The sequence below is a fragment of the Pogonomyrmex barbatus genome, unplaced genomic scaffold (genome assembly GCF_055798465.1).
Source record: "Pogonomyrmex barbatus isolate J1 unplaced genomic scaffold, ASM5579846v1 scaffold7, whole genome shotgun sequence".
In the NCBI taxonomy this organism is placed as follows: Eukaryota; Metazoa; Arthropoda; class Insecta; order Hymenoptera; family Formicidae; genus Pogonomyrmex; species Pogonomyrmex barbatus.
In genome coordinates this window covers 3417164-3432412 of record NW_028297171.1, presented here as the reverse complement: position 1 = coordinate 3432412, position 15249 = coordinate 3417164, and the positions used below count along the sequence as shown (strand labels likewise).

The window sequence follows — 15249 nt, the reverse complement described above, 5'->3', positions numbered from 1 at the left end:
AAAGATGTTGCCGAGGTGTCGTGCGGAGGTCGTGACGTGGCCGCCATGACGTTTCGCATCCGTTATGCTTTATACGTCTCGCCTCGGTAAAGTCGAGAGATATAATTCGTGGATGAGATGCTGCACCGCGTGCACCGTCGATGACGCTAATGTACAAAATTCGAGTGCTATATTCCCTGAATCGAGTTATTCTTTAATTACTTTAGCACTTCAATTTATTCGTAATCGCATATTCGATGTAAGATAATAACTGCATATCCGCTAATGAGATAAAAAATTGTTGACAAGATTGGAAAGATCTCGTTATCGTCGAATTTCCGTCTTTAATGACGGAATTATTGGATTTAACGCGTGTATTTGAGAAATAAGATATCTCACAGATTTACATCTTACTTTGAAACCGATCATATTGACATAATAATTTGATTCGTATTGATTCTTATTTAATTTAAAGGAACTGTAGGCGAACGAACTAGCTATATGAATACCGTTCGTCGTCGCTATCGGCGTATAACTTTTGTGAAACTTCGCGAATCTTCACTGTTTGCCCTGCAAACTCGATATAGCTTGTATCGTCTCACGGCGCTACGGCCAATAAGTATTCGCAAACGATAAATCCTTCTCCTCGCTTTCGTTTCCGCCGCTTCCTGACAAACTTTGCTCCGCCGCGAGAAAGACGCGGCGGGCAACTCTCGGAACTTTTCCACGTCTCTGTAAGTCCCGAGAATACCGACACGGACTTTATCGTACGAATCAAAGTATGTGTATTTTTGTGCGGCGAATTACGGAATTTATCTACGGCCGATATCAAATAGAAGTCCCTTGCATAAAGTGCATTTAATTATACGTAATTAAACTTTATTTCGCGATTGTGTTTACGCGAAAATAATTTAGGCTTTACTAACGGGGTGAATTACCGTAAAGGATCGACAAGCGCCGGCGAAAACGCAGTAGTAAAGCGCACGAGACTATTTAATTAACTTCGCCGCCGCGCCGCCGAAATTCAGCGGCGCGAGAACAACGACGCTCCTGACGACCGCATTAAAACTACACGGGCGCGTTTTTATGCCGGCAGTTATCGAGTGCATACAGCATATCCCCAGCCTCGGAGGCTCGGCGTCCGTTTATTTAGCGCAATATTTCGCCGAGCACGTTGCTGCTGCCTCGCGCCGATGAACCGTGACGTGGTAGATAACGGCGTCAGAGAGACAGACATGGCGGGCAGAGTAGTACCCGTGGGGAGAAGAAAGGAAAAAAAAAAAAGATGGAGAGGAGGGGCGAGGCGCGAAGAGACTCGGGAGAAACTCGGAAAGATCGCAGCGTAAGACCCCGGACCTAAGCGGCTTATCTGTTGATGATGCGCTGTATTTTCAGCTGATACTCTCGCGGCTCTTCCCCCTAACACGGCGGAGTGTTCCCGTTTGATAGCGTGTCGTTTTCTTCCGCATAACCCACCCAACTTTATCCCGCTACGGTCCGAGCAGTGGTGTTCTTAGTCTCCCCCCCTCCCCTCCTCTTCCCTCCCCCCTCCCCAAGTCTCTCTGCCTTCGTCCGTTATAACCCTCGTCTAACTCCGCATCCGCTCTTCCACCTCTGAGAAATTCGCCACCGGCATCGTCGACATTATACACCGTACCGTATTCTCGAGCAACCTCCTTCAGCAACACACGTCGACGACGACAATGACGTCATCCTCCCTCCCACCGACGCGTGTCCGACAATTTACGAGACATTCATTATGAGAGACTACCGCGAAACTATCGTGCGCGATACATCCCGACGTCAAAGTAAAATTCGAACGGTTATATCGATGATTAAATTCTCATATTCAAGAAATCTGAAAAATAAAAGCCACCCCGATATGCATATAACACTTTCATTAATGTAGTATAGTATTAATAATACGTGGTCGGAAACGATGAATCACTGTCGGTGGAATAAAAAGAATAATCCCTGATAATATTAACGTATCTTTAAAAGAAGTAAGTTAAATTGGCGCTGCTCGACTATATTCGATTACGCGTCGGACATTAATCATACGCTATATTTAAATGGGACGGTCTAATGAAATCGTCTTATCCCACTTCTATTTATAATCCCGAGTTAATCTGATTTCATAATTAAATTAGAGATATTTCAGCGAGAGTTTAGTGAACTATTCAAAATATCAAAGAGAAATTAACATATTTTATTAAAATCGTATTCAAATATTCGCTTTACGTCAGTTAAATTGTGTAATAAAATCACGAAATACGTGAATTTGAATTGCTCTTTGTATGTCATAATAAATGAAATTTATATTTTAATGCGCGCGAAACTTGCGATCAATCCTAAGTTTATAATTATTATGAAATCTACTAACGCGACTTCGATATTAAGGAAAATCAATTCGCTAAGTAAACGACCTAATTTAAATTGACGAGAGGATAGGTATTTATTTGCCCTTATCGCTAATTATCTATTCATCTCACGTGTTGCGGCCGTCAATCGACTGTTCTATTTCACGTATCCCGCCATTGCGATAATTATAAATAAATATCGATTTCGCTTGTGTCGACAGGACTCGTTGCGCTTTGAATCCTTCGGCCCCCTTGTAAACATAGTAATCATTAATCTCGCGTTTGCAAATTGACAGATATCACATCGGTGATCTTGTTTAAAAGAAAATGACCTATATTCTCGTCTCATTTAACATTAAATATGTATACGCTAAATATATTTTATAATGTATCGCGAGCATGTTCGTAACACGGACTGGGAGTTAATTAATTAACGTGTAAATAATTACACTGTTACAACTGTAATAATTCAAGAAAGGCTCGGTACGCCATTGCTCCGTTTGCAAAACGCTTCACACAATGGGCTGGGGAAATCGCTCTCGGAATGGCAACGAGTAATAATCAGATTCGCCGCTAAAGAGAATAATTTCTCTTGTTCGGGATCCCGTCCCTGTTTTCAATAAATAGTCACGGTCGCTCGCGTAATTTTCGCCGGCGCGCCGAGTTTGCGGAATTATGCGACAAATCCTCCTGGCGTAATGAACCTGTTTCGCATATGCCAAAACCGTCGTTATACAAGATTATGGCGCCGAAACGCGCGGGGCCGCCTTAACCCGTAAGCTTCTCAAGTGCCGTACCGTGTTTCCGAATGTGTCGAGGACCTTATATTAAATATCTACGTCAGCGTAGTTCGACCCCGCCTATATATCTCCCTCTCGGAGTGGAGAACGCGCTCCGAGGCAAAACAAAAGCCGCGCGCGTTTTCATTCGGACGGATACAGCGCGAAGAGAGAGAAGAAATAAAAATCGATGTATCGCCGTTAGAAATATCGGCACGCCGATTTATTAACGATATCGGTTACAATTTCGCCTCAGCGATCAGCAGCTTTCCTCGCGACATAACGCATCGACGTTCGCGGAGGAAAAACCGCGCGACGCTTAAAAAACGCTTGCGCGGGACGTAACGATGTAACAATTGAATAATAGAACGATGGCATGAAGAGATAGCGCCCGTTTGTATTTACGGTTAACGCATTTTGCTTGGAGCACACAAGCGGATTTTCAACTTCTACCTAGTAGCCGGCGTCGGACATACAATGCGTACGTACTCAAGCCGGTCGCTTCGAATAGACACAGCTGCGGCATAGAATGAAATTATGACATGGTCGCAGTATTGTCCGCGTAAATGCAGAAAAATGTTTATGTACTAACGGCAGATAGACGGCGGAGGACCGTAAAAAATATCTTACAACCCCGCGTAAAGGTAGTTATTTTTGTATATATATATATCTCTCTTGTTCAGTAAAAAAGAATGCGGACGGCAATTGCGTCTTTGCCTCTAATTTCTGGACTCTCATAAAGAGAAACGGATATGCAGGGATATAAAACTATTCTCTTTATTCGCGGAATGTTATGCTTCGTATAAATTATTCGATATAACGACATATGCAATTTTTGCAAAATTACACATGTACGGTCATGTATAAAAATAATATTCCGCGACGAAATTTTTGCGCGTGTCGTATCTCCATATAAAAACACGTGTATCTCCCCGTATAAAAATATCTAGTATATTTGAAACAGAATTATTAATACGGCTGATTCGACTATTCAAGCGTGTGCAGCTTAATAAACGAGTTGTTACGTACTTCGTACGATTATGTATGTTATGTATAACTCTAACGACGATAGACTGTTGACCGACGCGATCTAGGATAGCATCGGCGCTGCGGCAACGCGGGAACCGCGTCGAAAAATCCAAATAATTGACATCGCGGTGGTTAACGGTGCATGATATGAGGTGTGCGTGCGAGGTGGAAAAAACTCGTATAAAATAAAAAATGTATCGCGTAACTGACGATGGGGGCGGGGGGAGGGGGGTAGGGGGGGGGGGTGCGCGCATGCGAGGATAGGACGGTCGCGGGGGAGGAACGTCAAAAGCAGCCGTCGAAATTGTCCAGAATAAAAGTGGGTTTCGAGCAGGACGGCGGAGGGGCGGAAGGGCCCGGGGAGGGGGGGGGGGGGCGGGGGGAGGGGGCCAGGGAGAGGAAAAAAAAGCGCGGAGAAAACTGGCACGCGCTATCGTATCGGGGGACGATCGATGCACCCGTCCGTCGTCCGTCGCGTGTAAAAGAGCGAAAATGCACCGCGACCCGTCCAGAATCGAAACGCACGGCTGCACACCGCGCCGGCACAGACCGGTCTGTTGTAGGCAGATTTTGTCATTCGTTTGTACATACATACATACATAGGCTAGACCTTTAACGCAGATACCAATTTGCGCAATTTTTTTCATGCGTTCCCAATTTTTCATTTGTGCCCCGCGAATGAGCGAAAATTTGTCGCGAGTAAATTACTTTTTCGCCATTTTGATCATGTCAACGAAAATTTCTTCTTCTGCGCCAATTATTATTATTATATAAACGAGTATAATGGTAATTTAATTAATTACTTTGATTTAATTCCTCTTGTTGTAACTTGCGAAAGTTGTTTAATTTGTAACACTTTGTACTTCATATGTATATATATATAATACTTTAGTAAGAGAGAAATATTTTGCATGAAAATTTTTGTCTTTATTATAAAATTCAATGTTAATGTCTGTATTTATTTCGAAAAGCCTCTCTTTCTCTCTCTGCCTGTTCGCACACATTTCCAAACTTAGCGCATATATATTGCGATTACGTTCAAATTGTTTCATCTTACTCCTATCATAAGATCGCGGTGACAATAGCCAATTATGCCGTATCTGTATTTATCAACAAACACGATTAGTCGGTAAACAGTATACGATTGTCATTATCACGCGTGTACATTTGATCCGTTCACGCGTCTCTCGCCTCCAGACATTGGACGTGAGCAAACATATTTATACGGTACAATACGGAATGGGGAAGGGTTAATGATAATGTAAGTTTACATCTGGGTGTTCGCGAATGTAAGTGCGAAGCCGAGATTCAAGGGCGATCACGTTCATACATTGGCATTCATCCAGCTGTCTATTTCATCCACACAAACGTGACACACTTCGCGTTATCTTAAAACAATGTCAGCATAATTGCATTTTCATCTAATTGCATTTGCAACTACATCGTGCCGTTATATAAGAATAAATATGCCCCGTTATTTTTATTGTCTGAATTTGCGAAATCGCAATTCGTTTATCGCTCGCAAAACGCAAAATTTTTAATTCAAATTTATGAGCTGCTATGATACTCGCAAATGTACTTTATAAGTATCTCTCAATGTTAGTTATTTCGTTTCGGACATCGAGGATCAGGTTATCGGGCGCGAGGATGAGATGGGTTTCCCGTGCGGTGTTATAAAATTTTCATAGTCACGTTATATATGAATTTTATTGTGGCCATTATTATGACTGCGCCGCCGCTCGTGTTTGATGTTTCGCCGTAACGTTGCATTTTGCGAAACTTTCGTAAGCCGGATAACGGCCCGTGACGGAAATCCATTTTACCGTTGCGAGACGGCCCGCATTGTCCACGAGAGAGAGAGAGAGAGAGAGAGAGAGAGAGCGCAAGATAGAGGGAGATAGATAGATTTCTCCGCTGCTGATAAATCCGCACTGTAATTATATATTGTCCTGATAAATTGCTAACGGCGAACTGTTGCGTCCGCAAGCTCGTCTCGTGAGGCGCGTCTATAGAAATTACGGATCGCATTTTCGAGGTGTCATCCCGGCGAAATTGCCTCCCCCTTTCGCGCGCGCAACGTCAACAAAATGTCTTCGCGCAAACCGTTTGCTTTTCCGCCCTTTCATTACCCGCTCTCGGAGTGTCACGCCCGTAGATGCGGCACAGTTACTTAACAACTCCACACAAGAACTCCCGCATAAACCAACAAACACGCGCACACACGCACACGCACACGACGCACACAGTCTGCCGCCGAGTTACAGGTGTCGCGCGAAGGTAGCACGCCAATTATAGTAAATATTCATCGAGTCCTCGCAACGATGCGATCCTCGTGCCGTCTTAACGACACGAGCCGTAGATCGCAATTATTGCGTAATTTGTCGGAACGTGACGTGGGGGGGGGGGGGGGGGCCGAACGTTCGGTATACGTAAGCAAAGTGCGCACACACACACACTTCGCACACGACGCATCTATTACGCCTCGCACTCGCGGAAGGTTATAACCGTATTAAGTTCGCCGATATCTTAGGATATTAATCTGAAATGGGAGTTGCATATCGTCGCGCGGGCGTTACCGCTTCATTTCCCATTCAATTACTCACGGCGCGGAATGTTTCTAGGACAGTGGAACGAGCGGTGCGACGACGAACGTCATGAATTTCATCCTACTACGTTTGTGTCTATATCCGCATACACACCTACGTGCCGGGAAGCGTAAGATGATAAATTACGGCCGAGTTGCTAATGTGAACGACATCTCAGATCGATGAGCGTGATGAATAGATCGTTAATTAAGTGTTGTTTAGATTTTTTTTTAATTGACACGATACAAGATTCCTCCCGATAGAAATATGTAATATAAACCGTACGAAATATAATTATAATAAATATAATTATATTTTTGCAATTTTATGCACATTCTCTCTCTCTCTCTCTCTCTCTCTCCTCGTAGGTACTGGTCTGTTCGTAATCTTTTAATATCTCACTCTGCTCTTCCTGCAAGGACCAGTATATTAACGTCTCTTAATTTATTAAAAGTGTAATTATTAATATTACAACATTCGTCCAAGAGTGTCTTTGCTTTTTGACGCGAAATAATCGCAAAAATGTAAATTAATTGCGCCGGAGCAAAACTGTCGCATTTGAATGCACCCGGCTTTGCAGCTCACGGAGGTAGCTGCTTATTGGACGCCTCCGCTTTGCGAAATTACGCGTGTTCCGCTATAGTAGCCTCTCCGGATAGCCGTCTCTCTACCGAGACGAGAAAGTAAGAGGTCGGGATGTATTTCTGGGAAAGGAAAACCGTCGAGTGCACTGCAGTTTTCTCTGCGACGATTAATTTCCGGTAGCTTGGACACTGGCACTTTATTACTCCTCGCCGGCCAAGGAACAGAAGTGAAGTAACTACACCGAAGGCTCTATAGGATTTCTTCACCTCGCTTTACACGTACCTTCACGGAGAACATTTATTTTTGCGGCCAACAATACGGCGAGGAGCGTGTCGTTTTGCTGCGACGGCTATCTACTTATTTTTACCTGTCATTTTTCACACTTTCTTTTTCAGCGTCTCGCCTTACTACGTCGGCCTTGCCGAACGCGTATTCCGTTTGAATAAATGTGCAGGATGCCGCGGATTCGTCGTGTTTACTTTCATCTTGCGCGTTTCTAACGTCATTCCAACATTCATGTAACGTAACGCGAAGTAACTAATTAGCGTGCCGTACAAACACTAAGAAATATTAGAGTTTCGTCAGAGAAACCGAGAATCTCTCTCTCTCTGTCGGTTGATTATTTAATCTTACTTTTTAATTTAAAAACTAATTTTCTTGCTTAATATAGTTTCAACTTCTTGACGTTCTTCTCCCGTTGTACGTGTACACTAGTTAGCTCATTACATTATGTGTCTCTCTCTCTCTCTCTCTCTTTTTTCGTCCGATTTTTGCTCGTCTCGGTAAATTGTAGCATGTCGCATTGTGAATCAGATATTGCAATCTGTGTGAAAGCGCAAAATCAAGCTGAAAATACGTTAAATTACAATCTATCGTATCGGTGAACATCGAAAGAAATGGAATCGTATGAAAGCATTTATAATTTATAATTCTTTATCCATGTTGCAACGAGTAAAAAAATGGTTACAATAACTGTAAATGAAAATGAGCGCATTGAAAATGCGAATATTTGTTGCTTTAATATGTCACGCGCAACAAGCAGTTAATAGAATTCAGACAGCATTGTGCGTAATATACACGATTACCGGACACACCGGAAATTCGGAATCTTTTGTGTAATAATTTAATTAATTAAACATGTTTCTATTGACATCAGAATTATACGTAATTATTAAACTTTCGTAACGTTTGATACACTTTTCGAAAAGTTTCTCGCTATTTTGCGAGTGAGAATGCGTGAAAAAGTGCATTATATAAAAAGACTCGAGTACGCTTGTCGCTCTTGTATGTGCCCTTACTCCAGACTTCACCCTACAAAGGAGAACGTCATCATGGCCCTCTGGCTGCGCAAAGACGGTCCTGCCGCGTAAAGCAAGGTAGGTCTTCATTCTTAGAGTTTCCAGAAAGCAATTTGTCCCGTCTACTTTGCACTGATGAATGTCGCGTATTCATAAGATCGTTACTCAGCCAAGACGCCGGAATGCTCGAGGGATTAGTCGGCGCGAATTACTATAAAATATGACAGAGATGAGTACTAGGTGGTTACAATCCTCGCGTCACGCGCAAGCCGTCACTCGTCGCCCTTTCAGCCCGGGAATTTGTTTGTGTAAACCGAGTATTACTTGCAATAAATACAATGGGATAAAAGCGTTTCAAGTTATTGAGCAATGCGGCATAATGTCGAGCTTGTACCATTTGTAGTTTTGAGAAAGGAAAGTATTTGCAAAGTACACATAATAAGTACACGAAACGTTAATAAAAATATTAATTGATAAAAAAATATTAAAATATTAAAACCGGATATTAAAAACGAGAAATAAATTGTGAAAATATCATATTTAATATCTAATAGTTTTATCATGATATCACTTTTCTATAAAATATAGAAAGATGGAACATATAGAGGAGAAAAGTTTTAGCAATTACATTTAGGTCTGTAAAGAATTGCACACATTACGTCTAATCCTTAAGACTACAAAAAATGATCACCGGGACAAAGGGTGGTCCCGGAGGATCTTGTTAGTCGTAACAATTGGACAGTCCCTTTCTCGAGCAGCGAGAGGGTGCGAATACTATAATAAAACCATTTGTTTAAATAAAGGCTGTTCGCGCGGGTAGTCTCAAAACTTTACTTCTCGTTGGAAGGTGAAACTATATAAAATTAATTTATATTGAGAATTATCTTTTTGCGTCTATTTTTAACGTCTGCGAAAAAAACGATGGAATCTTGAATTTAATATAGACGTTGCAACGTATATCCTATTGGTTTTTATGGAAATGGTAGATATGTAACATACGTCAGCAATAGCTACGTTTGATTTTGCGCGTATTATAAAATTCTGATTCCTGCACGTCTCAGTAAATCGTGATACGGCATGCAGTGGATCAAATACCGTGACCTCTGTAAAAGCATAAAATCAAGGCTCGAGATACATTAAATTACAGTCACCTTCCCCTTTCCCCTATCGGTGAATATCGAGAGAGATCGAATATGTCAAATATGCGAAAATATTTCGTAATTTATAATTCTTTGCTCATGTCACTGCGAGCAAAAATTATTATAACGGCGTAAATGAACGGGCATATTGGAAACATGAATGTTTGCTCTTTTACTGTCACGCGCAACAAGCAATTAATAGAATTCAAACAGCATTATGCATAATGTACATGTAATATACATAATTATTGGACACGCAAAATTCGCCGGGTCTGAATCTTTTGTGTTTGGAGAATGACTTAATTAATTGAACATATTTTATTGACATCTGAAATGTGATTATTAAACTCTTTTATAACGTTTAACATATTCCCAAAAAGGTTATAGTACTTGCCTATAGTCGGTTTATGAATTATACAATAATATGCATAAATCGTCCTAATTAGATATCTAATCGATTTTGTAATCGCTATTTAAATTCTCTCTTTCTCTCTCTCTCTCTCTCTCTCTCTTATTTCAGGTATCAGTGTTACAGTTTTCGGCTTTTCAGTCAGGATATCTTAGTAAAAATTTACGTGGTTCTCGTTGGCACTTTTCATCGGAGATTGTGGGGGTAACGGGGGTAAAACGGGATAAGGGCCAATCGAAAATTCTATCGCGAACAGCGCGTCGAGACATTTCTTTACATCTCGGGGCGGGCTTTTACCGGCACTCGCTCGCTCGCGCACAACGCCCGCCCCCTGATAAATGCGAGCATCGAGCAAACTGGCAATCGATTAGAACAAAAAGCGCCGAGAACATTTTTCCACCTCTCAAACTTTTCGCATTACCAGGAAATAAGTTTACTTTTGTTCCTCCCTTTCGCGCTTGATCCCCAAATCGAGCTTCCTCTTTGCTCCCCCTCCCACCCTCCCCCCTCCCCCTCCGCCCTGTCATCCCCCTGACATCCTTATAGTTGCCTTAGGGAACTTCTACGTGGACAATCCCTTTGCCCACGCCCGATAGCATCGAGTGAGACTCCTTCCTATTTCCGCTTGTGCGCTTAAGTGAAAAGTTAGAAATATCTGTTCGGAAAAGAACATTTTATAATTCATTGTACAAGAAAGCGTAGAATTTTTTTTCGTGGTTGCTTCCCGATGGTTGCACTTGAGCAAACTTGCATTATTTGTGAGACGTAAGTTCGTTAAGATCGCGACACTAAAATTTCGTCTTCCGTGACACATTATTTGTTTTATACATGTAACAACATACAAAAAAAGACTTATTTTTATTATGTATATATTCTATTGTTCACAATATTTAATATCATTTACTTTACTTTAAGCAAATAATGAAGATTTTAATCACTTCCTTTACCACGTACATTTTGAAATTTATAAGAAAAGTATTTTTTTTTTATATATATAAATAAATGTATTTGATGTAAATGAAAATATTCCAATGACGCAAAATAATAATCCACAATTTTATGTCGTCAGATTCGTAGATAAATTAATCACGTAATAATATTATCATTTTATATTTATGTTAAACAAATTTACCTTCCAGTATTTTAAACCAGATTAGTTATTGCGAATATATAATCGTTTATCTCACAGATATTACAATTACGGCGCGTTGTAACAAGCGATGACTTATTGACCTATTGAGAACTAGCCAGCTATTCCGAGCGTATGTATAACGCGTGTATTTACGCAGCTAAGATAATTCAAATTTTAGCCGACGCCATTGAGAAACGTCGGGTGCTGCACTCGTGGCACAAATAGCTATTTCCCGGCCCGAGCGGAAATGGGTGACGTAGCACGCGCGTACCCCAGTAAAATCGGATTGTTATTGGGTACAGGATTGCGCTACGTGTCTGCAGTATCTACCTCTTGTATTTCCAGCTACATATCGCGTACGAGATGCATCACTCGTCGACGGGGGAGGGGGGAGGGGGGAGGGGGGAGATATCGCTTCACGTGTGTAATTCTTCGACGCTACGTTTCCATCGTACTAACGAAGGCGATTCGAGAGCCGGGCGCTTACGTTGGCCCGGCGGCCCTCGGAGGGCTCGAGGGTTGATTAAGTCATTCGCTCTCACGATCACTGTGATTTCTGGAAAGGAGAGGGGAAAACGGACACTGTAGGCCGTAGGATATGGCGCCACGAATCAATGCCGGGAGGAATAAACGCGAGTGAGCGGAACAGGCGGACGCGTTCCGCTGTTCCATAGTCATTTCGATTCGAGTAGAGAGAGAGAGAGAGAGAGAGAGAGGGGGGGAGGGGCAGGGCAAGCGGACTAAGTAAATGGAAGGATTCTCCGTCTGAAAGCCCGGAGCGGTAAGATTGGCATAAAGTATGGATTCGAGACACGCGAGAGACGATCGTTGCCGCCTTTGCCACGCCACACCACGTCGCTGCCACGCCACGCCACGCCACGCCGGTGGGACCGACGGCGTGGTGTTATGCGTAGGCGATCTTCGAGGGGACATAAATTTCCGTGAAGTGACAGATGTGACAAACACATCCCGGGATCGCCACGCCGCGCGGGCGTTTGTCTGCTCGCCATCTTTCAAAGGCGACGTTAGATTTAATACGGGGGAGGAGCATGATCGCCACGTGTTACGACAGTTTTATAATATCGCATCGCAGGTTATCCCGCGAAATCCCGCGCTCACAACTCATCCACCGCGACATACGTTCCTTTATACTCGACGTCACGTCGAATCGTAAGGGATGTCGCGCCGTGAACGAGCCTCCCTAGCCGAGGAGGCTCGTGTCGACGCTGACGCGGCATCTTCGAAATATATTACGCTGGCGTAACAGTTTTCTTTGAGGCAAGGTCGGTAGGCGATTTCGACGATTTTCGACTCGGTATTCCTCAATCCCCTGCTCCTGCTGGTGTGGACCCTTTGGTACTTACAGACGAGTTATCTCGTTATTCCCACGTTCCCGTTTTGCAGGGATATTTCAGTGTCGTTTACTCGATAGCTCCCCATAGGTACGAAAAGAGTATCCCTTCACGAACAGAGATAGATACGTAAGAAACAGCACTTCCCGAGATTTATTGGTTTATGTTATTTCATATTTTTGGCAGCCATTTTTACGTCGAGTAACTGCAATTGAATTGGACAATATACGTCGTGCATCAACCGCGTTTATTTTTCTGACAAGCGGTAACGGAAAAACGGAGAACGCTTCTGTAAGAAGCATCGCAAAGTTTCGCTCGTCTTCGAGCTAAATGTCGGTTAACGTCAGTCAAGTCGTGTCGATAAATCGCGGAGGCCAGTCGCTGGAGGATCATTACTCTTCCAGTTTGCTGCGTTGCTCGATTAGATCTGTCGACCGAGCGAATATGACTCCGCGTTCGCAACCGGTCTTTTTACAAGCTGCAATTTGCTGCTGACGTAAAAAAAAAAAAGCACGCGCACGCGGCTTTTGCGCAAAAGAACGACCTCTAAAATTGTACGACCCATTAGTCGAAATTGCATTCCGCCGGGACGATTGTGTAAAAATGTTACTGAAGAATGTGAGCTGCATCCATTACATCTTGCGCGAACTTAATGATCTGTAATGCCTTATGGAATTTTGATGAAACAAATGACAATCTTAATATCTAAATATATAAATATATATATATATATATAAAATATATAAATAAAATAAAATAATATATATAATAATATATAAAAATAATATATAAAAAATATATATATATATATATTTTTTTTCCTGCGTAACTTCGACGTATCTTGTTTTCCATTGAAAAATGTCTTGATTGTTGCACGCAACGGTTTGGGGAAGTTTAAGATCTATTACGTCCCTTTATGCAACGCCGGACTTGAAATGCGCACGAGCACAAAGTGCATCTACGAAGTAATTTGCAAGCTTCTAGTGGCACGTATACTTTAATGTCGAGAGCTTGACAAAGTTCGACGCTTAATTGACCCACGACCGTCCTAATATAACTTGGCTTCTGTCCACATGCGTGCTCCTCTATTTGGACGAATTAGAGAAGCCAGACGTTCGAACTTGGCGTAATTAAACGACGGATGTACGCTGACCGAAAATTAAATTTCTCCACGTTGGCACGTCGATCTCGCTTGGAATTAGTTTGTGGCAAATTATGACGTAACTCCGTCAAACTGTTTGACGTGACGCGTCCCACCCCGATTGAAAATTTATCATTAATATTTACATCAAACTTGACATTTATCATATTTTTCGTATCCGATAGAAATTCAGTTTGTAATAAAATTCTGTGACGTCAGAGAGAAATAAAGATATTATTTCATTATACCTTCATCAAAATTGTATGTGATTAATTTTATAAGTTATTAATAATTTATTTTGTATAATTTATTTAATATAATTATTATCATATTGTAATTGTTTTGTGCACATACAATTTTAATTGAACTGCAGCATAATATCAGTATCAAGCATATATAAAAGTTTAAAAGCGTGCTATATCTCATTTCTATTAATATAGATTACGTATATACTCGGTATTAAATTTCGCAACACAGGCACATATGTTGATACGTTGCGGGAATTTTTATGTTATAGCCGCAATAATTTTATTTTCATTCTTTTACTTTGTATTTTTAGTATTCATGCCGCATATTTTCTTCTGGGAACATCTGCTGAAATATTAACCGCTTTTTTTAAATCGAAATCTGCCAAGATACGGGATCGTAAATTCAAGGTGCAGAGAATAAACTTAAAATGAAAATAACCCTTCACGTATCGCGTTTTTAAGTGCACGAGGCAAAACAACATGAGTTATGATCCTTCTTTCCCGATACATAATAACACGAAGAACGAAAAATATCATCAAAGTATTCATCAAGTATTTGCAAAAATTTACAACTTTCATTATATACATTTTCTAGAAATATCAATAATATTATTAAATATCACTATTTTAATTAGTTTCAACAGTTTTTAATTAGACTTATAACATCGTAAAATCCCATCTTTATTTTCTTTATTTTCTTAATAAAAATTTAAATTCGAGGAACCGTAATATCAATATTCACACAGGAAAGACGTTAGCTTTAATCGAAGTCTGACGAGAATTTCTAAGGACTGGCAATTTTAATTTTGGAGAGGCCGAAACAAGTGCGGTCTCAAAGTCAGCTGTTACCATGGCAATTACGCGGTCTTTTTATTCGATCGTTCGCGTTTACGGTCATTCGCTTCTGGAAAGGCTAACGAAGTATTTTATGTTCCCTTCGACATTCTACGCGCGAACCGTCCAGCGCATTGAATGAAAACGACGTACGCGCGTCCACTTGATAAGAAAAGGGTATTCTGTCGATAAATCGAAACACCGCGACCGTGCCAGTTCCGTTCGGATAATTGCGCGAAGTAAATTAAAATTCGCATTTTATTTTATTTTTTTTTTTTTTTTTTTTTTTATATATACTTGAAAAATCCGAAACGACGCGGCAAGATCGCAAATACTTTTCTCCAAATCTCGTTATCTCACAGTGAATTATTTATGAAAT

The 15249-nt window shown here is 41.4% G+C and overlaps 1 protein-coding gene and 1 long non-coding RNA gene across 4 annotated transcripts in view; one reads left to right on the top strand and one right to left on the bottom strand.

Moving 5' to 3' along the window:
* Positions 1–15249, top strand: part of LOC148934924 (uncharacterized) — a 214717-nt gene that overhangs the window by 40510 nt on the left and 158958 nt on the right. The window contains exon 2 of one of the 3 annotated variants that reach the window (XR_016140836.1): positions 8621–12863. The exons of the other annotated variants lie outside the window; for them this stretch is intronic. This is a non-coding gene — a long non-coding RNA (uncharacterized LOC148934924). Of the gene's footprint in view, positions 1–8620; positions 12864–15249 lie in introns of those variants that run through there. 3 annotated transcript variants of the gene reach the window in all.
* Positions 1–15249, bottom strand: part of LOC105429461 (opioid-binding protein/cell adhesion molecule homolog) — a 193117-nt gene that overhangs the window by 144850 nt on the left and 33018 nt on the right. The gene's annotated exons all lie outside the window — the stretch shown is intronic.